Source organism: Chironomus tepperi, unplaced genomic scaffold (genome assembly GCF_022539635.2).
Source record: "Chironomus tepperi strain 1889 unplaced genomic scaffold, CSIRO-AGI_Ctep_v1 contig_176, whole genome shotgun sequence".
NCBI classification, from domain to species: domain Eukaryota; kingdom Metazoa; phylum Arthropoda; class Insecta; order Diptera; family Chironomidae; genus Chironomus; species Chironomus tepperi.
In genome coordinates this window covers 314447-338058 of record NW_027226298.1, presented here as the reverse complement: position 1 = coordinate 338058, position 23612 = coordinate 314447, and the positions used below count along the sequence as shown (strand labels likewise).

At 31.2% G+C, this 23612-nt stretch overlaps 1 protein-coding gene across 5 annotated transcripts in view; it reads left to right on the top strand.

Annotated features, from left to right (window-relative positions):
* LOC139089270 (sphingosine kinase B-like) overlaps positions 1-23612 on the top strand; it is a 122291-nt gene that overhangs the window by 55876 nt on the left and 42803 nt on the right. The gene's annotated exons all lie outside the window — the stretch shown is intronic.

Below are 23612 nucleotides of genomic sequence, written 5' to 3'. Positions count from 1 at the left end.
CTCGAAATTGATTTCAACTTTATATGAAGTCACGTCGGCATTCGGGAATGCTAATAATTCTGAATAATAAAATCTAGCAAACTTACCTACTTCAATGACCGTATATAACAATTATGATCCATGTACTCCTTCTAATGTCACCTGAAACTGGCTCTATTTGAAATTTTATGCTGTCGTTAACTGATTTCCAATATTAAAAACTACCATAAACGCTTTAAAAATGAACTATTTCTTATTTGCTCAATGAACAATAACAGTTATGAACAACCTGCGTGCCGCCAAAATATTTTAGAAATGACAGGAACTACATAAATTGTCCCGTTTCAGTTGTGGCATAGTGTTAGACTGAATATAATTTTGTAGCCGAATTCGAGCTCTGTTAAAAGTTTTTAAAGCTATGTTTTTGAAAATTCAATGAGATATAGCTTCATATCAGTGGTTGGGCTAAACCAAACTAGTGTGACATCGCCGTCAGTAGGAGGTTGTCTGCCATTGTTTTTAAAAACTAGTTAAAATCCCCAAAATAGTCCTCAACCAAAATTCAAAACCAAATTTTTAAATCTCCATCAATATTATCATATGCAAAACGATGCATCAACTCCAATATTTTTATCCTCTCCACTCACATAAATTTTCACATAAAAATACCTCAAGAAAGAATTCAACAACAAAAAATTCCAATTTCAAAAATAAATCGAAAGACAAAAAAAAAGAAAAATTTATTCCAATTTTATTAATAAAATTCATGTCTCAAATAGCTTTTTCCATAAAAAGTGCTCCTGCCATCAAAAGTTTACGCCCATTGCATATTACATAAAAATTGATTTGTGGTTCGAGTAAACTGTGAAAAATTCAAGATCATAAAATTAGAAAAAAGAAAAAAAAATCAACTTTATGACATAATAAAAAAATATAAAATGAGAATTTATTTGCATGAAACTATGAATATCATCGCCATAAGGCTTGATAGGCAAAAACGGAGAAAATAAAGTGTAAAAGAAGGAAATGAAGAAAACTGCACAGTGAATAAGGAAGAAGGTCGTAAAGAGCCTGTCGGGGAAATTAATGTTCATGCAATATTTTTTTTTTGCGCTATAAATAATAAATTGAGCTAAATGAAAAACCTTTCAGTTCTCGTCTGTTCAGCTCCAGGTTCTGCTATTTGTCAATAAAAGTCTCTACAGGATGATAAATAGAACTATGAACAATCAGTGAATGACAGTGCTATTTTGTGTAACTCTCCCTCCTCATCACTCACATTTTTTTTACATCCTTTTTATCAAACAATTAAAGAAATTTAATTATTTATACTTTTCAATCAGCAAACATTCAAAAAACCTTCGTTTTAATTAAAAGTCTTGAATTTTTATTTCTTCGTGGCATTGAATTCTTCAAAAATGATACTATTGAGTGCTAGAAATGTAATTAAAAATTCAAAGAAAATCTCAAATGAATTGAAATTGAAAAGAAAAATTGATTTTTTGAAATCAATTTCAATTAAAAGTTATCGAATTGGCGAGATTCAATTAAATGGGGGCTAATTAGGAATTGAAATGGGGTTTGGGTTTGGTCTACCTTAATGGAATTTAGTTTTATGAAAGTTCTTAAACTTAAAAACTGTTTAAAAATCTAAAAAGTTTTAAAATATTGAAATTGTTTTTAAAACTTTGAAATTGTTTAAAAAATTTTAAAATTTTTAATTTCGAAATTCAAATTTTAAATTTTAAAAATTCGAATTTTAAATTTTTAAAATTTTAAAAATCTAAATTTTTGGAAAATTCAAATTTCTTAAAAAATTCAAAAACTTGAAAATCAAAATTGTGAAAATTGAAATTTGAAATTTGAAAAAAAAAACAATTAAAATTTGAAACTTAAAACTCTCAAAAACGCCCCTGTTGAAGTTTCAACAAATTTTAAGGAATCATGAAAATTTAATGAACGGTTTTGTGGCATTAATACTTGAAATGTAGACTAAATCAACCATGAAATTCCTAATTTTATAATTTGCGGTTATCTTTGTTCAAAAACATTCAATTAGAAGTGAATTCAGGTTTGAGTTTGGCAAAGTTAACCTCAAAATTTTCAATTTTAAATTCTTAATAATTGTGTTTATTAAATTTATCCTGAAAATAAAATTTTCCTGCATTCAATAATTGAAAAACTTTAAATGTTCTTCAAAATTTGTTAAATATTTCTTCAGAATCAAATTTAAGTATCAAAAGCTTTGAAAACTTTTACTAAAATTTCTTTAAAAGTTCATATGAAAAAATAGTTTTGAAAAAATTTAATTTCCAAAAGAAATTTTCTTTGAAAAAAATTTCAGTTCATTTTAACAAAATAAAAAGAGAAAATTGCAAAAAAAGACTTCTATTGATGCTCAAGTAAGAATAAATCGCAATTTTAGATCAAAAGAAAAATTTTACAACCAGATTAAATTTCTTGTAATACTTGACTGAGTGTTGTTAAATGACCAGAGTGATATGTGTTAGTTCTTGAGTAAGTCTGTCAAATTAGGAGTAGCATTCTAGATGCATTGCCATTTAAGAGTTGATTGTGCTAAGCTCTCTAACAACCTTCGATAGCTCAGTGTTAAGAGCATGCAAAAGAAAGTCGAAGGACGTGGGTTCGAATCCCACACGAGACATAGTTGTGATTCAGTGAACTTTTACTCAAGAACCTTAGAAGTTGTAAGGTTTTTCAAGCAATTCTCAACTTAAAAAGTTTCTATTATCCAAAAAGTTGATACTTTTACGTCACATTCAGCATAAAATTCTCTGCTATTTTGTAGAATGATGAATTCAATGGCATTTGAAAGCATTTCACTTCATAAAACTTTTAAAGTAATTTTCAGTAATTCCATTAGATTTTCAATTTTCATCATCATGCTCCAAATCCCACTTGAAATTTGAGGTAAAAATCATTTTTTTAAATGACTAAAACTGAGCTCGCCCACAACTAATAATACCTCAAAATTTGCGGCATGTCAAATTTATTTTCTACCTTATTTGTTAGACTTGATCTTGTTGATTCTTCTACGACTTGAGACTTACAAACCATAAATTTTAGCTCCAATATCTACCCTTGTCATTAAAGCGTGGGGTTTTTTTTTGGTTTACTGATATTAATGTGCTGTATTAAGTTTTTATCAAATTTATTATCCCGAAAGTCAGGATCAATAAAGTGTAACTTAACGCTTATAAATTTTACCATGTGATTTAATGGATGTGAAAATGTTGACGCAAATTGAAAAGTTTGTCAACATTTTTCATCTTTTTCCGTGAAAATTGTAATGAAATTTTCATTCTAAATTGATTCTAAAATGTGGAATTGATTAGAAAAAAAAAATTGAAAATCATCCATCAAAATATATAATCATTTTTAATGATCTTCAGATGTTTATGCATCTGGCTCATGTTGTTTAATTTTTCATAATGAATTATTTATAATTATGATAATTTTTTTTAATTTAATGGAATTGAAAATTGAGATGTATTACAGTTTATGTGTCTAGGCTTGCTTTAAGAAGCAGTGGAGCTAAACTTTGTCAAACTCAAGGTTTAGTAATTGATGAATTAAGTGAAATTGTCATTCTTCTTCTGGAAACAAGCTCCAGCCCCTCTTTTACCTTCCTCTAAAGAAATTACGTAGTTTGGCCGGGATTGTGCCACTAACTGCAATTTGGTAGATCAAGACTTAAATTAACCGATCCGAGACTAACTGTAGATCACTAGATAATCCATGGTTTTGAAGAAAAGCATCCGAAACTAGCTATATCTCTGTCAGTAGATGAATATGCTACACTCCTTCATTCAAGGCTCTTCCGACACTATAACTGCATTTACCATGTATCACGTGACTCGATCATTTAATGACAACTTTTGAGAAACTAAAGACAATAGGAGAAAAAATTATCTATTCAGCACAATCAAGGCAACGACACAATAAAACAGAAAATAATAGTCACATTGCATTAAACAATTATTTCACTCATTTCCATAACTCGTTCCTTAACATTTCACAAAACGAGCAAACATAAATGCTTGAATAAAAATGATTCCTTTTATTTTGTGCCATAAAAAGTCACTGTGGAATTTTAATATAGCTAAGAAAAATGATGAATAAACAAAGCATTAAGAACGAAAGTGTGCAATATTAACATTTTCTTCTCTCTCTCTCTCGTTCATCCGTGGAACTTATTTAATGTACAAAAAAATATTTTTAGAATGGAATTAAATGTAAAAAAAAAAATTATTCTTTTTCTCAGAAAATAATGAAGGAAAATATTTGCGGATGAGTTTATTTCTCTCTTTTAATTTTCAACCTTTTGGGGACTGTTCACTTGTTGCGTGATGCAGAGAAATGGATTTTCAGAAATAAACAGCTACAAACATCCACTAACTTCCCAAACTGAGATGCAAAGCTTCAATAAAAATTGCATTTTTAAGCTGTTTCTGAATCGTAGGACAACCCTTGCCTCCATCCTCTCCTTACATGGTTACTTACTTCATTAGACTTCTCCCAAAACTGGCTCTATTACTGGCTTCCGTCTGCCTATTACCAATACCAAATGCCTTTATAGCATGGCCGTCAATGAGTATCTTGGGAGCTCTCCTCCATCCCTCTTAAATATGTATGGACCGAAACAAGTGGATGACCCCTTTTCCTTAGGGGCGAACGCATAATGCGAAAAATCGACTTTATGAACCCGTCCTCGCCTTCCATAAGCGTAATAACGTTTGGCGCCTAACAATATCTCTACCCCACTCCAACCCTTGACAGGATCCTCCTCTTTAAAATCGTTACGTACCAACCCCATTTTGCACTTTTTAATCAAACATTTCCACAGAAACTCAGAATTCAATTCAATACTCTCGAGAGCAATGTTGCAATGCTCTGCAAAAAATTCTTTAAGTATTAATTTTATGATTTTTTTCCTTCTTACAAAATCCGAATGAGTCAGGATTTATTTTGCTTTCTTGATGATGATTATTTCTTTTCTAGAGGCAAGACAGATTTATTTACTCAATACTGAATCTCTGAAAAGAAAGTAATCTAACACAGATAACTTGAAATTTATGAGATTTTCTGTTTTTGTGTTTAACCAAAACTCATGAATATGTAGGATTTATAAAAAAAGAATCGGGATAATGAGGTCAATTACTTGTGACGTTTGTGATGTGGTCTTGTGGATTTTTTCCATGCTGTGGAAGTGAATTTTGATGATCAAAAGGTTTTGGTTTGGTGGAATTTTTGATGATTAGAGAATTTGTACTCAAAGCTTAACATTGCAAAGCGCATGCTGATTGTGGTTAGTGCACTCATGAGAATGAGCTAGATCAATTAAGTAACCTCATTCTTTACCTGTAAGGGAACTTCATATACTTGCCGTTTGAGTACGACGAGCCACAATCAACACAAATTCACGTCCTGTTGTAAATACGGCGACATAGTGATTCCCAAACGAGCATGTACTGTTCGGACTCCAATCCTAACCTTCCGAACATTCAATTCCCATCCAAGCATTATTTCCTAAGAACCCAGTCGCTTAGAAAATTGAAAATGGCAATTAAGTCAACCAAAAACATTAAATAGAACAAAAGTTGTAGCTTTGGACAGAAAAAGCAAATCAAACTTAATGAAAGTTTAATTGATGCAAACCATTTATTTACTGTTTGACAATTGCAATGAGTAGTATGTAGACATAACCAATAGTAAACAATATAAAATGTTACTCTCAATGGTTTTGCAATATTTTATAGAGAATGAGTAGCTTAAAGCAAGTAAAAGTTTTAAGCAAACACAGCTATAAATAGTTGCAAAACTGAATAATTTATTTTGAAATATCCCGGGAAGTACAAAATGTGTGTCGTAACTAATTGGACATGAAGTTACATTGACCACATAAATAATGTTCAAGTGACGATAACGGTCATTTAAATTTCAAATTGTAACGGAGAAATGAAAAATTAAGATTTGAAATTAAAATGACCGTTATCGACACATTTTGATAATTTTGGTAATTGAAACATAAATATACATCCCTTTCTAAGAATAGAACCTATATAAAATTCTTTGTTTGCTAATAAGTTTGCGCAATAATATTTTCTATACTAAACCCACTCTCGGGGATGAAAATTACAATTTTCATCAGCTGAAAATGCAAACAAATCATTTTCTATGTACTTTTCTTATAAAACTACTTATTCTTGGATTTTTTAATTAAAAACTTGCATTATGAGTTATAGCAATAATAAAAGTGCCACTAGGGAATAGACCGAGTAATTAAAAGTTTATATTCATTTTGAATTATGTTTGAATTTGAAGGAAATGCTGTAATTCAGATTTAATTCCCTAATCATTTATTATTTGCTGTGGATTGGCTGTTGGACATAAATTCTCAAGCGGATTTTGTTGCTTTTGAAGTTTTTCGAAGTTTGAATTTTAATTTTTGAAAAATTTTCTCACTTGGAGTTTTTAATGTTGAATTTTAGAGTTATTCTAACTTTATTTGGTATTTGAATGATTCTAAATGATAAAATAACAGTGAGCAAAGCTTAAATCATCATTTATAGGAATCAATTAACTCGCAATAATCGAATTTTCAATTAATTTATGATTAGAAAAAAGTGCGGAAAAATTCAAAAATATGAAAAAAGCAACGACAATTTCATCGATTTAGCTAATAAAAAGCCACTTAACAACACTCAAAATAAATATGATTTTTTAAAGCTTTTTAACTAAATCGTTTCACATTCTTCACATCAACCTAAGAATCCTTGTGTATACATAATCTTCAACAAGAATGGTATGAAGAATTTTCTTCAATAAAAAGTCTCTATGAGCTAAAATATGAAGAAGATTAAAAATCTGTAAAAAAATGTGAGGGATAACTTTACAACTGTTGTCTAAAAAAAAAGAATATTTCAAACGAATATCTCTAAATTTTCCAGTATAGACTAGAATATGAAGTCTTACAGTGCTTGTTATATCCACAAAAAAAAAAGTGCAGAAGAAGAGCGGAAAAATATTTTTGCAGTTAAAAAATTTTTTCTCTTATGAAAAAGAAGGAAAAATTTTAAAAATTTTTTCCCTTTTTTTTGTGTATGAACATCAATGAATGTAACATCATAAATGCTACCCTACTAAAGAATTCCTTTTAATTTCTCTTCAATACAATGTATGTACATACATAAACATAAATGTGGTATATGCATGCATAACCTAAACGGCATCAACAACGGGGTTTTTTGGAGGATGGAGGATGGAGAGAAAGAAGACAAAAAAGTGTGTAGAGAATGACATGAATTATATCTATGCATAGATATTACATAAAGTATTTAGATATAGCAGACAGTTAAAAAAGTGTATTAAAAAGCTCATCGCAATTAAGGTGAAAAGGGCATGTGCAAAAGTACGGAAATGGTGTATTGTAATGAAAATAAATTCCTTTATTTTTTGGCTGTAAAATCACAAAAGTTAATATGTCAAAAACTGAGATTAAGCCAAAAGCACAGTTTCCCTTTAAAATACAACGCGTTATATAACAATATGCTCCTGGATATTGTGTGTATAATAATTTAAAAACATAACAAATCAAAACGATTTAAAAAATGTAAAAATGACAGAAAAATTTAATTAAAAATCTGTTATCATTCACAACAGTGGAACTGGAGTCAAAAATTAGAACAACTTATGTGATTCATTTGTGGAATTTTTATGTACATTACATACAAACTATATGAATATGCTGTTAATGTTACTCAATCTCACTCAAATGCGATTTCGAAATAAATATGTATGTAGGGGTAGTTTGGGCAGTGTAGGGTGGGGTAGGTGTCTTGAGATTTGACAGGGGATCTGAGGGAAAGCTGCTAACTTTCCAGAATAAGTGCCTTAAATGTTTGAGTTACCCACTCACCTATATTTGAGTGGATACAACAACTTGACATCCTTACTTACTGTAACCATGTTCCTATTTATGTGGACCTTAGATTACAAGGAAAAGGCTTTCCATCTGACTCTGTTGCTGGCTCTGTCACCTAGTTTGTACAAATTTTCTGTCCGCATGTTGAGCTGATATACTTTTATCAGGTAGCTTTTGGAGGATCTGTCCGCCATTTTTCTAGCGGATTCAAACCAACATATTGTTCAGTTAGTGACTAGATTTTTAATTGACTAATGACACATTTTATGGAACTCCGGAGAAAATGTCATTAGTCGATCGACTTAAATTCTCAATTTATGCATTGTAAGATCTTCAAGCCACCTATCCTCCCATGTAATCCACTAATTCCATTAAACGAGGTCACCCAACCCTACCAGATTTATAGTCAAAGGCATATGTGTAGCCACGATTAAATTTTTTTTATATTGAGTATAAACTCTAGTCAAATATGTGGTCAGCATAAAATAGATTGCCATTCCATTTATCTACCCCCATCTATATCTCCTAATGTTACTACATATGTTGTAAAACTATGTATGCTATGTTGTCTGTAGGATATAATGAAGCTTATTTTGACATTCCAAGAAATTGTAAATGATATTTGATATTTTTAGGAATTTTCATCGTTGCTACTGCTTAAAAATTTTCGTCGCATAAATCCATCCTTTGTTCGACTCTTAAAGGGAGAATGTTCCTTAAACCTTTTTTTAAAATGATACGACATAAAACTCCCATTATTCAATGTAACAGAAAAAAATCAATCCTATAAATGTTGGTCCATAAATTCAATACCCTTGAATGATGGCATAGGAAGGCTTGAAAACTGATAATTTTTTCCAGCTAATGCTTCAACTTTATAGTTTCAATCAAGTTCTTTTTTGTCATTTTAATGATCTTAATGTGAACACTTTTGATGATGATGATGATGAGTTTTTTTCGGAATCACAATCTATTAAGAGATGGAAATAAAAAAGAAAATTTATGATGCTGTAACTATTCAGTAACTCAGGCAATTGGATGGGAACAAAAAAGTATCCTTTCCTTTCCTGCACAATTATAAAGAGCTTTCTGAAACGTGAACTTTTTTCCACATTTATATGAGTTTTGAATTTGATGACGAGTGGCAGGAAATAAGGATGGTTATGGCGAGTACGAGGGAATGGGAGTAAGAAGATGAAAATAAAAGAGGAAATAATGAATTGTACATTCCACAGGTTGTTGCAGTCAGCATAAAAATTCTACTCGAGAGATGTTAATTGAATTTTTTATCGCTTTGTGGCTATTATGTTTTGCATAGCGTGTAAATTACATCATTTTTGGTTTATGGAGCTATTTCGGAAATGCGATTTTTTATGAAATGAAGCTTGGTCGACGATAATTTGTTTGTTAAAATGGTAAACAAGTGATGAAAAGTTTCAGTGTGAATATTTAATTATTTATAATGTCACCAAGACTGTTTTTTAATTCCTCAAGAGACCGTGAGCCTTTATTTGACATTTGAATCCCACGAGTCAAGAGAAATTGCGGAAATAAAGACAAAAGAAATAATTTTTAAATGAAATTTTAATAAATTCATTAAATTACCCGTCCAACTGCAAGTTTTTTGCATCTGTTAAGTCACAAATTATGTTCCTCTAACTTTTGTTGTGCTGCAAAAGTTTAATTGACTTAAATTAAAGTTAAATTAGTTTTCAGAATTTACTTTCAAAACAATAAATGTGTTCAGTGTGAAAAAAATGTTCGTTCAGTAAACAAAAAAAGTTCAAATTCATTTAACAAATTTTAAATTCAAAAAGTACGTTATTCTTAGCCAAAATGTCTATTCTTTCAAATGACAAGGATTTTGCTACTTTTTTTGTCATTACCTATGTCATACAACAAAAGAAACAAGATGGACATTTTTATGCTTGAATTGGACTGTTCTCTCTGTTTATTTTACTGTCTGTTTCTCATCAGCCTTCATATTTTTAGATTTGTTTGAAATTTTTTCTTCTTTATTCTATCGACCGTAGTGAAAATATGTCGGAATTCCCGAAAAAAAGACTGTTTATAGTTATTTCATTCATGGGAAATGATGAAGCAAATTTCTATGGAAGATAAAACCGTTTAGGACTAATTCTGTTTTTACGCTGAGGCGATAAACAAGAGGGAAATAATTTTTTCCCATTATACAATTCTGTCAAACCTGGTATCAAGTGCTTTAGGGCTCAAAAGCACAGAAATGAAAAAAAAAATTGTTGCAAATGCTTTTCATTCTCTTGTTTCAGTAACAATTCCATGAGAACAACAGAAAAATTTTTTTTGGATCTCATTTCTGTGCTGTTGGAAGTGAAAAAAGAACATGAAACGTATAAAAATAAAAAAATTTCGCCTGTAGCAAATAACATTGAAAACAAATTCCTCTCGTGGCGTCTATATTACATTCATACCATTTGTGCTGTTTTGTTCCTCGAAATGCTACTGTACCAATAATTTATTTCATCATGCTCCGCCACTGTTGAATGGACACGCATGATTAATAATCGATTTAATCAATTTTACATGCGGTTGACATTTTTTTCGCTTTCCTTCTTTCCTGTGAAAATATTTTATTTACATAATACACATTGTGTACGCAGAAAATATGCTAGGCTCTGTGTGAATGTGGTGAGGGCTGAATCAGGAAATTCACATATATTACGATATCGTGGCTTGAATTGTTACTAGGTGGTGAATGACTTTAGGGGAAGTATTTAAAGAGATATGCATGATATTTTGGGAATTGAGGTGATTTTTTGGATCTGGGAAGATTTAGGGGTAGAATTACATCACATTGTCAGAATAAAAGTTCGGATTCTGAAGTTGAAACGACTTTTTGATGCCAAACTCGAGCCGACTTCATTCAAGTACGTTATATGCAAGTGAAGTGCCTTAGTAAAATAATATAACAGATACTTGGCTCAAATTGGGTTGCAGGTAGTCGGTTCGAATCTCATCATTCTGAAATTATCGATTATTCAGAAGTTTTGGAGGTTCAACTGATCAATGAGCAAGACAAAGACTCAATGGGAGTAGATTTTAGGGTAAATTCCAGACACTTTCTGTTTAGACAAAACCCCTATTATTTTATAGGGTCTTTTGGGACTCTGTATTAAGTTTCTGGATGTAACCCAGTTGGTGCTCAGAGTAGAAGCTTGTTTAGGGGTTTAGGGTTGCTGGTCAAACCCACCTCTTCCCCTCTTTGATTCAACCTATGTCCCTAACTCTGAGAAACGTTAGATTAGGGCATACAATCAAGAACTTGACATTATCGTTGAAAAATCCCAGCCGGAGCTTAAAAGACCTACTTCCATTACATCTCCTCACACCCCCTTACAGCATCAACCATTTGTTGACTGAGCATATCTATGAAATAAACAACGAAGACAAAAAATATTGATGTTGAAAAATTCGATGTCATTGTGCCGTACATGATGGATTATAGTGTTCAAAATGCGATTAATTTTGTGATGAAACTGCCACTCGTCTAAGTGACTCAATTTACAATAACTCGAAAAAAAAATTTCTTTTTTTAGCTTTTTCTGGCTTTATTTTGTGTTTTGTTTTCATGCCAAATTAAAAAAGATTACCATTGATTGAAGTACCTTTACGTCATATTGTGTCTGTGTGTGTCTCATGATAAAGTTTTTGTGTGCTTTTTTTTCCTCTCGTGCGATCAAAATTGAATTTAATTGAGTGGAATTAACATACAGGAAAAATGAGCTGAATATAAAACGAGCTTTTTGGGAAAAAAATGGGTGTGTCTCATCGTGTCTATTATGCAACAGTTATTTGAGATTTTTTTTTTGCTGTGCTGTTGCTTTTAATAAGCACAATGAGGAACAATTTCCAAAAAATTAAAACAATATGGGAGGGTGATGAAGCATGCAAAAGCAACGACTTTAATTAGATTTGAAAATTTAATTGTTCTCGAGTGTTAAAATGGTGTGCAAAGTGACCCCATGGGGGTCTATGGAATGGATAATTGAATTTAAGACACACTTTTGTTCGTCCTTCTCGCTTCAATTTACTTCCATTTGTTCTCTTGTAAATGGAAAAGTTTTCGTGAAACAAAAAAAAAGTTCCGAAATCTAAAATAAAATATTCAAATTTGTTTGCTTTCTTCAAAAATAAGCACCTAACAAAAATGTGGAATAAACTTTTTCTGTGAATTCCTAATCTTCAATCAGTCAACAGTGCTGAAATGTTTGTATATTTGTTTATTTATTTATTTACTTTTTTTTTTTTTCTGTTAAAAGGATTAGGCCATTTTTATTTCTTAGTATTGTTTGAAAAATAAGGAGCTTTTGTTGATTTTTCACATTTTTTTAAAGGGGATTTCATCAATTTTTGAGCGAAATATTTTAAGATTATTGAAAAAAACTATCAACTTTATACACTCATGAAAAAATATTGAAAAAGAGTTTTTGAATCGTTTTAAAAAAAAACCTAAATTTAAAAATTAGATTATTTTAAAATTTTAAAATTTGACTTTTATATTTTAAAAATTTGTTTTTAAAAAAAATTTGATTTTTCAAATTTCAAAATTATTTTTTAAATTTAGATTTCAAAATTGTCAAATGAATTTTAAAAGTTTGGTGACTTAATAGAAGCATATTAGGCAAATAACACAGATGTCATTAGTTCAATTCCTAATCTGAGCAATTTATCTAGAATTTTTAAAATTTAAAGGTTTTTAAAATTTCAAAAAAAAAATTGATTCTCTGAAGCATTGAGGGGACAGGGGTTGGTAGGAGATGGATGGTGTGTTATGTAGTAACCGTACAAAAGATGCTGTTACACAAAAGTTTGAGAAACAATGCAATTATTCCAAGTTTCAGTCAAAACTCAAGTCAACTTGAATTCGATTGACAAAAGAAAAATTCAGCACTTTACTTATAGCTCTGGTCACTTTAAGTTGATTAAATGGAATGGTTTAAGAATTAATATCCCGCTGTCATCATCCCTTTAATTCATTCAAAACCAGCAACACCCAAAAGTTGTTGATCCCATTTCAAGGTCACTCGATATTTACCAATTAATATATAAATACACAAAACTGTAGAAACCATAAACCCCAGCGGTGGATGCGATTTTTAACGAAAAAAAAGAAAACTCAATTGCTATCGCTGTCAACACCAGACAGAATAATTTTGATATGCCAGTAGCTCTCAAATCTTAAAGAATTTTTTCTTGTTGAGTTTTTTAAAGGAACAAGCAAATTTGATGCCATTTCTAACGACTCAAAATGTTCATCATTATCATGCTAGATAGTTTCACATTGAAAATATAGCATAAAATTATGGAAATTATTCAAACTTAAAATATTGAAAATTCAAAGCGTATGAAATATTAATTTATATACTCTGTCATATTTGCGCTCATTAAAATTATTTTTGTCGGCTATAGAATATATTTCTTCGCAAATAACTGTTTGTTTTTCAGAGCGTTAAGTACATAAATTAATAACATTTTGAATTAATAAATAAAATACTTCATCATTCAAACCACATTTAAGGGGGATTATTTATAGATGACGTTCATAATATTGATTGTGGGGAGATTTATGATGTGTATTATGGTAATTAACTCCAGGGTTGTGGAATGTTACTTGACATAATCAAGTACGAAACCATTTATGGCATTTTCTAAAATTCACACTAGTTAGCCGCGGTTTACAGTGTGGACAACACTGCTTTCCTCGAACGGCATGCTGTGATAAATCATTTCTGTTGTCCAAATAGGGTATAGAACAGTCGACATTCGGTTCTGTTCAAGGATGTGGGACTGATTATTTCTCGAAATTTCATTGTATAAATCGAACTTACTTCCTTTCCCTACTTCCTCTGAAAGTAATAATGCAACGGCTTCTTAAGTTTTGTTAACTATTAATCAGGTCCACACTCTTGATGCCGTAAAACACTTTCACGTCATTTTGACGTCTTGCAACCAAAACGACAGCTAAGTTGTGTCCTAGCAGCTATGGACACTAAAATGTCACTTGGCACTCATATTATTCAATGCCATTGAACTTAATTGCTTTGCTAGCCGTACATATCGATTGTAATCCATGGTCTCCCTCAGACGGCGTTTTAAGCTTCCTCTATCGATGGCTTAAGTCTGCTAATTCACAATACCAAGTCCAACACAGTCACTATCGACTCTTCTGTCTCTATCGACTCTTCTGTCTCTATCGACAGTTTCCTTCCAAAAGCTGATGAAAATGCAAAGAAAAGTAATCAAATCTTAGACGTCACTCACGAACAAACCCCATTTATATTAAACATTCAAAAACTTTGAGATCATTGACTTGAGAGTCTCTCAATATCATTTACAAAATTAACACTTTTGATGTATTGTGGATGTAATTAGGGTTTGCCAAACAGCAAAAAGAAAAAAAAGAACCACAAACTCTCAAAAATTAATGGAAATTTAATTAAATTACAAGTTTTTTGGTTTTTATATCCAAAATAAAAAATTCCGAGAATATGTTTTGTGTAATGTTGAAAAACTTGTTATGAAAGCACAGAAAAATTCTTTTTTAATTCAAGAAACTTTTCTTCATCGATGTTTCCTTTCTTCATCCTTCAAGGCAATTTCATAATTATATACTGTTACTACTCATAAATCTTGTTATTCAACATTATAAAAAAGATACAGAACAAAAAAAAATAAATAAAAATACAACATTGACGTTGATGAAAGGGGAAATAACAAAAAATATTTTTCATTAACTGCTGTTCCTTTTCAAAAACTTTCATAAATATTTGGTTGTGTATGTATGTGTATATAAATATTGAGGATGATGGAGAACTTGACTGATAAATTAGCAAAAATTCAATTATGTGTTTATTTAGAAAGTTATTGTCTACGAGTCGTTGTGTAGGGTATCCCATGTGGTATTACTGCTATGGAATATGCTTATATGCTTCATGGTTCCTTGATGAAGGTGTACAATTGGTAGCATACTGAGTTCGTAAAAATGTTGATTTGTATTTAGATAAATTCGAACCTAACTTCGTACGATCTGAATAGGCACCTCAGTGGTAAGCCTAGCCGGATACCGCACACGGCATTAGTGTATCGCGGCACCCAGACTGCCAACCATTGCACCTTACGTTGTCATTCTATCCTGAATCCCCATAAACTCGACCCAAAAGAATCCCTATCCACAAATTTATTAAAGCACAAAATGAGATAAGCCTTCGGTAAACATCATTTATGTGGATGAAATATTCGATGAGTTCCATCATGAAATTTAATTGCTTTATATTAATTTTTTTTTTGAAAAGAGCCCAACAAAAATTGATTACGAAGAGTTCACCTGATGCTACTCATTTAGGATATTACTTTCTCCATCTCCTACGGTAATCATGTAATGTTCATCGTATTATTGAACGATGCCCCGACTCATTTCCAGTGCCATATGTAACGTTTATAAAATGTATCAACTGTATTGTATCATAATTCGATGAAACTGATGGCCACATAAGGACATATAGAGAATTGAAAATTACGAGGAAGGAAAAGAATGTTAAAAGGTCAAATTTCAGTTATGTATAGAATTGTTGCGCTTCGTAACCTTACTTCAAGGCAAGTCGTGATTCTGTTTTCCTTCCATTTGCTTTCAGCTATGTACAATACATTCAGTATTGTTATGGTTCTATATGTAATTCATATTATATGAATATTTTTAGTATTTTTCCTTCCCTTATCCATCATAGCAGTACATACTGTATTGAGTGAAAGCATAAAGATGAAGAAGTAGATATTATTTCTTATTGGTGTTTACTTATGATCACAAAAGGCTCGTAGCAAGCTGAAAATTGTTTTGCATTTATTTTTTCTTTGAATTTTTTCCTTTCTTTGAGCTTTATTCTCTGCTTCTTGTTCTTTTGTGGCTGCTTTCAGGTTTGTGATTCGTCTTTTGGTTGAAGAATATTACTTTTTAAAGCTCTAATAATTAAATTAAGGGAAATTAAGTGAAAACTTTGTTAAAATGTACTAAAATGTAAATAATGTTGAAGGGTGTGCAACTATGATTTGATGGTAGATAAAATTCAAATTTATTTTGACCATTATAACAATTTAGTCAATTAAATTGAAATTTAATCAATTTTAAGTCAGAAATTCAAGTCATTTCCATATTTATGGCATATTTTAACATCCAATGAATATCCACAAGCAGACAGCAAATGAATAATCCATTAAATTCTTAAAATTATTCAAAAATATGAATAAACTCCAATAATGTTTCCTAAAAATTCCACAGCAATCTCCATTACTGCTCTTTTCATTCATTTTTCAAAAAAGCTAACAGGCCAAGCTAACATGATTCAAATCTAATTTAACTGTCACATGCAGACGTCAAAAGAAGGGAAAGAAAAAAAAAATTCTTTTTTCTCTTATTTATCTCTTATCTATTAAACTCCTTTTTTTTACTGTACTGTATCTGAGCTTTCATCATAATCAACATCATCAGCCGGAGTACCCGTAAGCTATGCTTTAGACAATGCTGACTACATCTTGTTTTTTATGAAAAATATAATTTTTATAAAGGAATTTTTATGCACGGACTTTTTGTAGATGATAGAGAAAAGGGAGAGTCAGGCATTAAAAGAAATAAATTAAAAAAGTAGATATAAAAAATGTTGTGGACAAAGGAATGACTTGAGATAAGTTTTTCTCATTTACCTACATTCTTTTTTGCTTTTAAATATTCAAGAATAATTTATCATTTATTAAAGCATCATTTAGTGTGCATTTAAGGTTATCATAAAGGATATAATCATTGAATTGTTAATATATTTCATGAATAAATTCTACTTTCGTGGAATCAGTAATTGAGAATCTTGGGAAGTCATTATCACTACTATAGCAATCATAGGTTCGAATCTTATTGATTATGAATTTTAAAGACTTACTATAAGATACTTACTTCGATTGTTGAACAGATCAATTGTGATCCATGATCTTCTGCAGCTGGCTCTATCTCCAGAAGCTAGTTCTACCTCCTGAAGCTGTTGCAACCTCCTGGAACTGCCTCTACCTCCTAAAGCTAGAACTTTTCCTGAAACTGGTTCTAACTCCTAAAGCTGTCTTTACCTAAGGTAACTGGCTCTAGCTCTTGAAGCTAACTCCACCTCCTGAAGTTTCTCTGGAAGCTCTACCTCTATCGCTGACTTCCAGTTGTCAATTTGTAAAACCAAGTGCAACACTATCTCTATAACAAGTTCCTTCCTAGTTCACTTTAATTCGCTTTACGATATAAGCATTCTTTAAGATATACATCCACATTGCAGTTACCAACCCAATATCAAAGATCTTGACTAATTAATTTATAGCTAAATATAGTTTGAGAATAACTGAGGCAACTTAGTAGTCATGCTGAATAGAAAATTTCATCTCAAGATGCTTCTTCTTGTAGGAATCTAAGTCCAACAAGTGATTCCTTGCGGAATAAGAAGAATTGAACAAAACTTCTATGTCTGAATGTCATGCTTGAACTATATTTACTAAAAATGTAACTGACGTCAATCGACTTACCATGTTTCTAGAATTTATGTTCATTAATATTTGTTAGAGTCTAAAAAGATAAATTTTCTGTAACTTACTACCTTTACTACCTTCCATGGCTGCTTAGAGTAAAATTATTTCAATTATATTCCCAAATTTCAATCAAGTAATTTGACTAAAGCCACAACTCATCGTAATATTGACCAATTAAAGTATAAAGAGATTAATTGAAGATATAAAGTTCATTGAAGTATGTCTAATGGAAATGGCACTTCATTGACTCAAAAAAAACCCCAACATGATTATATCCCTCAAAAGTGCTTTTACCTGTCCATTTGAGCATATGTGTGAGTGAGTGCCTTTCATCAAATCACATTAAGGATTATATACGCAGACTGATCCAAGAAGATTGCGTTAAATGATGTGATTGTAGACATTGGTCGTCTTGCCTTAATGTTAAGATCATCAACTTATTTGATGTAATAATTTCTTCCGCCTCTTCTTTCATTTCCTTTTTTTCCCATAATTTTGTGTTATATAATGCCTGTACCAAAGCCATGCGTGTATACGTTCATAAATAAAAATATGCTTCGTGTGGGATGTGAAAATTATTTTTAGACAAAAAAAGTAGAACGTACGATTCCCATACTTTGGGTGTTTTGTGATCAGGGGTGGCTGTGCTATATCTACCTGGCAATTCCTATAATTTACTAAATGTCGTATGCTGCATACTCTATGTCGTACACTGCGTACTAATTGTCGAATACTGTATACTCAATATCGTATACTGTATACTCAATATCGTATGCTGTATACTCAATATCGTATACTGTATACTCAATATTGTATACTGTATACTCAATATCGTATACTGTATATTCAATATCGTAAACTGTATACTTCTTACAGCATACTCTATTGGTAATGAGCAACCTCATCTCTATCCCATCCACATCCCTGCCTCACTGTCTTCATGACTCATGAGAACAGTTATTTCTCATTTCTATTCTATTGTATCAAGGATCATATTGTTATAAAGCTTTATGTGATATTCAATTTGGTCACGAAGTTCTGTAAAAGCTATAAGAAATGGAATAAGCATTTAGGTGGCAACAACATCTTATGTCCAATAAATTGAATTAGGAAATCTTATAGAAAAATTTCTCTCTCCTTTTTTTATTGATTCAAAGCCTTTATTTTGACATTGAATCGGAAGTATCCCCTTTGTACTTATTTTTCATTAAGTGTAACATGAACCACGTACTTTGGTCTATTAATTAACTTAAATTAGTCTATTAATTAATTAATTAAAATAATATTTCCGAAGCTTTAGTTCACAGCAGTAACATAAAGCCATAGAATAAAAGTCAACAGTCCATATTGAAAAGCTTAAACTTTATCGACTTGACTCATGTCAACATTAAATCGCATGGGAAATTAACTTTTTTTTCTCAAAATTGGTTACAGGTCGGAAACTGTCGTGGCTTACATCACCGTATTAAATTTTGTAATTGATTGTTTCAATTATTGTGTATAATTTTTCATGCTGTACGTAACCAAATAATTGATGGTGTAATTATTGTCAACAAATTGAGAGCACTTGGGGTAAATTGAATTTTATTTGAGGTGGACATACATATATGCACATGATGAGTGATATTGAGGATTGTGGAATTGAAATTAATGAGTTTTCAAAGTTTTATGGATGTGAGTCATGCAAATTTCAAGCTTTTTGGTGCCATATGTTGTCCAGGCATTACATACCCGAGTGACACATTAAGAAGGCTTTGACATGGAGCTCTTTCATTCAAATGCCAATTTGTAGCTATTTGAATGCGAAATGGAAGCGATGTCTATTTGGTGATAATTAAAGAGCTTTAGCAGAGCTTTAAAAGCTCATACCAGAGCTTTCTTAACTTTTGTCACTCAGGATATCATAAAATTAAATAAAATGCTTCCACATCCACTCTTAAAGCAACCATCATCCCATAATCTCAATTTCGCCTGCCAGAACTCATCAAAAACACACCTCAACCGCACAACAACACCTCTTGAAATATAAATATACCTCAATTCAACATCATCTCATAGACGAAACGACTTGATGACAGAGAATGAAAAATTATTTCAATCCGACTTTTCAGCGCTAGGTTTAAAAAAAAAAGAATTAATGATGCAAAAATTTTTATCAGTATTTTGCAAAAATTTAATGTTTAAAAACCGTCACCGACGTGGTTACATACCGAAAAGAGTGAGAAAATAGCTTACGTACACAAAAAATCGTAATTTTTCACACTTTTTTTTTTGTTGTTGTTGTTAAAAATGTCAGCATCATGTGGTGGTTGGGAGAAAAAAACTTAATGGATTATAAATTCATTGAATGTTATTGCAAGAAATCTATTTTGTACACATTCAATTCATTAATAATGCCACTAACTTCCATTCTTTTCTCCGATTTCTTCTAATCACGTATTTCATTGATCATGCTATGGCATATTGATTTGTTTGGTAACAGTAGAAAGTAAGTTGGAAAGTCCACTGGCTCGTGAAATTGCTGTAATTCTCTATGTTTAGTTATTAATAAATTAAATGAAAATAACGGTCAAAAAATATTTGAAAATTAACAATCAAAAAATGTTTGAAGAATAAAGGTTAAATAACATTTGAAAAATAACGGTCAAAAAATATTTGAAAAATATAACGGTCAAAAAATATTTGAAATCATAACGGAATTAATTTGTAAATTTGGGGATTTTTGGGACATAAGCTATGTCAGACAGACAAAGAAGAGACAAAACAATGATTTTTCCACAAAAACATCCAACACAAAAGAGAAAGAGAGGAAGTGTAGCATAAGAAAAGACTGCCAGTGACGCAGAGTAAATGCAAAATAGAGCGATAACAATAACATGAAATCAGTTATAAGAGAAGAGAAAATGCTGCAAAAAAGTATGTGGAAATTTATTACAAAATTGCTAATAGGTGTGGGAGAAATATCGTGCTAAATAAAGCCATGCGACAATATCCATTTGCCAGTCAGTTTATTTCCATATCTGAATGTAATAATAGCAGCACCAACTGTTCAAACAAACGAAAAAATGTTGAGCTTAAGAAAACTTTTTCAATTTCTTGTAATATTCTTGATTTGTGTGGTAATCAAAAACAGCAATAAGAAGCTGACGAGACAAAAAGTCAACAAAAATGGCAGACTACAAAATCAGGAACAAAATTTTCATGAAGTCGATGCATTTGGTGATGATTTTGTTGATTTTGGAGCACAGACGGGAGATCACGGACAGTTTTCTTGGCACGCTGACTTTCCTGTCGACAGATAAACAGATAGACAGACATGAATGTGGTGCAAATTTATAAGATTAAGTTTTGGTCAAGTTCTAGACAGTTTATGTGTCAACTCAGTGATTTTGTTTGAGGATGAGGAAAAGGATGATGGATTAAATATTTTAATGGATTTTAAGGATGGAAAAGCATTAATTTAATTAAAAGATTATCTCTTAAAAAGTGCATTATCTAATTGAATTGCTGATAATGATTAATGCTTAATGCTGATTAATTGAGAATTGTTTGAAATTGAAAAGGAAGTTGCCTTTTTATGTTGATTTTTTAAATAAAAAAATGTAAACAAAGAAAATTTTGCAAAGTTTTTACAAATTTAATCAATTTAGAGTTCAAATTTGTATAATTCAGTTCAGTTATTCAGTTTTTGCCACTTTTTTACATCAAATTCAATGTTTCATCTGGAGATTGCTTCTAAATTGAGCATAAAATTTGAAAATAAAAAGTTGAAGTGAGAAATTCAAAATGGCGGGAAATTTAAATTCATGGTTTCTTAGATTATTAAAGTAGGTTTTTCAATGGAAATTCAAAATTTGAAGCTTTTTGTGGTTCTTACCAATGCTGACAATCAACAGCCAAGAGCAATTTTGAGAATGAAAAACTCATCCCACTAGCAACAATATAACCTTAAAAGCACTAATAAAATTCAAAAACAATAATATCTTATAAAATAGTCAAAATTTTCAATTTCTAGTTAGGGTAAACATTGCTAATAATTTAAAATGTTTTAATGCAAGCTAATTAAAATCAATTTCCTCGAATACTCATCATCGACAGAGCAGCGAGCAAAAAATTATTTATTCAAGTTTTTTAGATGATTGAAAAATAAACTCGGTTCCTGCTTTCTCATAATAAACAATTCATTTCCATCATAATCAGCTGAAACAAAAAAAAATCTCAATAATAGAGTCTTTAAATATCCTCAATGATTTATGAAGGGCACGTATGGAAAGCCAATAACTCGAATAGAATAGTCAAGCTGCTTGTAGCAAAAAAAAAAAGCCAATGCCTTTTGTGTATAGCTATAAAATATTCATAATGTGCAAGCAAAATTGAGCACGTGATGAGATGAAATGGCTTATTGCTCAGTGTGCACTGTCAAAGTTATTTATAAATAAAAGCAGAACGTTGAAGTGAAAAATTGAATCATGTAGTCATGCTATAAATTATCACGTTAATTATTTGAAACGAGAATCCTCTTCATTCAATGCTTGTAAAAGTTAAATAAATAAACGAAAAAATATAATCGAATAAAAAAAAACACAGTCCATGAATCAATGTTGAGGAAATTTATTGGATCATACTCGATGTACGCGCAATGCTAATAAACATTGTCCACATTTTTAGGTTGAATTTGTTTGAGAATAGCTGCTAATGTTCATGTTTTGGCTGGTGGTATTTAGAATTTCTTGTTGCTCCGACATCCAGTTAGCATACAGACTTTCCGGTGTCATGCCTGGAGTCATATGAAAGTGACAAAAATGGTTTAGAATAGGAGCCTTAAGGGAATTGAGAGACTGATTCTGAGCAACTTCAGTTGACATCCAGAAAATTCGGATTTTGACAACTAAGCCACCTTCTCCATTGAATACGCCTTGTGTTGTATAATTAAGATTCCCGATTACTGCTCATAGATGGTCTATTATTGTTAATTCGGTTGTTTTTCCCCTAGTATAGTTGTATACCCCTTCATACAAATATTTAGTCTGTTTTTCTCTTACTTGCTTTGCTGACAGTACAGAAAAATTGTGAATCATGGCCTCAGAGATCGCCTGAAGCTGACCCTACTGCTGACTTGCGCGCTGACTTCTTAATTAACCTTGCTTGCTGCTCCTTCTGTTATGGTCACGACTAAGATCCAGCAAGTAAACCAGCTTTGTTCAAACTCATTTCGTACCACGACATTCCTTGGTGTTAAGTCAACACTAGTATGGCATACAGTTTGGATAACACTGTTAGTTAGCCTACCGCACTCTGGATGTAATATTCTTCGAAACACTTGTGTACCACGCCATACAGGTTGAACACCACTGCAGTAAACCTAAAGTAAAATGCGCTTTCTTGAGAATTCCATTCCTGATTCCTTCCAAGTTCCGAAATTCTTTTCGATGAAGCAAGAAGATAAAAAAAGTCAAAAGAAATTTTCCGTTCATTCGCATTTTTCGTAAAGATAAATTTTTCTCAATTTTTCCATGCAGCAACACAGCCAATTTCCCATCTCAATTTTGCCTATAATAATTTTTTTTTTAGATTAAATAAACACTTGTTCGCTCAATCGACGATGATTGATGATGTGCAGTACCCTCGTTCTGGCAATGAAATAATCACACAAAAAAAAAAGAAAGAAGAAGAAAAAGAATTAAAAAAAAAATTTCCCACAATTTCCCAGCGCAAATGCGGTCAAAATATTCCGCTTGATTACTCATTCACGTAAAGAATAACTGAAAATAAGACTTGAATGAGATCCGAGCATGGAATGTGTATTGAGAAAAAAAAGAGCTAATTCTGTTCGCTCGATGACGTAAAAATACAGTAAAGGAATCGACATATACGCAAGTTGTAAAAAATAAACACAAAAAAAGCAGCAGGCAGCCGTCGTCACACAGTTTAAGAGTAAATGAATACTTTTTAAGCTTTAAATGCATAATATTAAAAAGTTACAGCTGCCATTCATGTGAAGTGATGTGTAGTCGGATGAAAAAAGAATAAATGAGTGAGAAAACTGCGATTTTTACTGAATGAAGCATGAAGAACGTAGGCATAGGCAACAAATGTAACA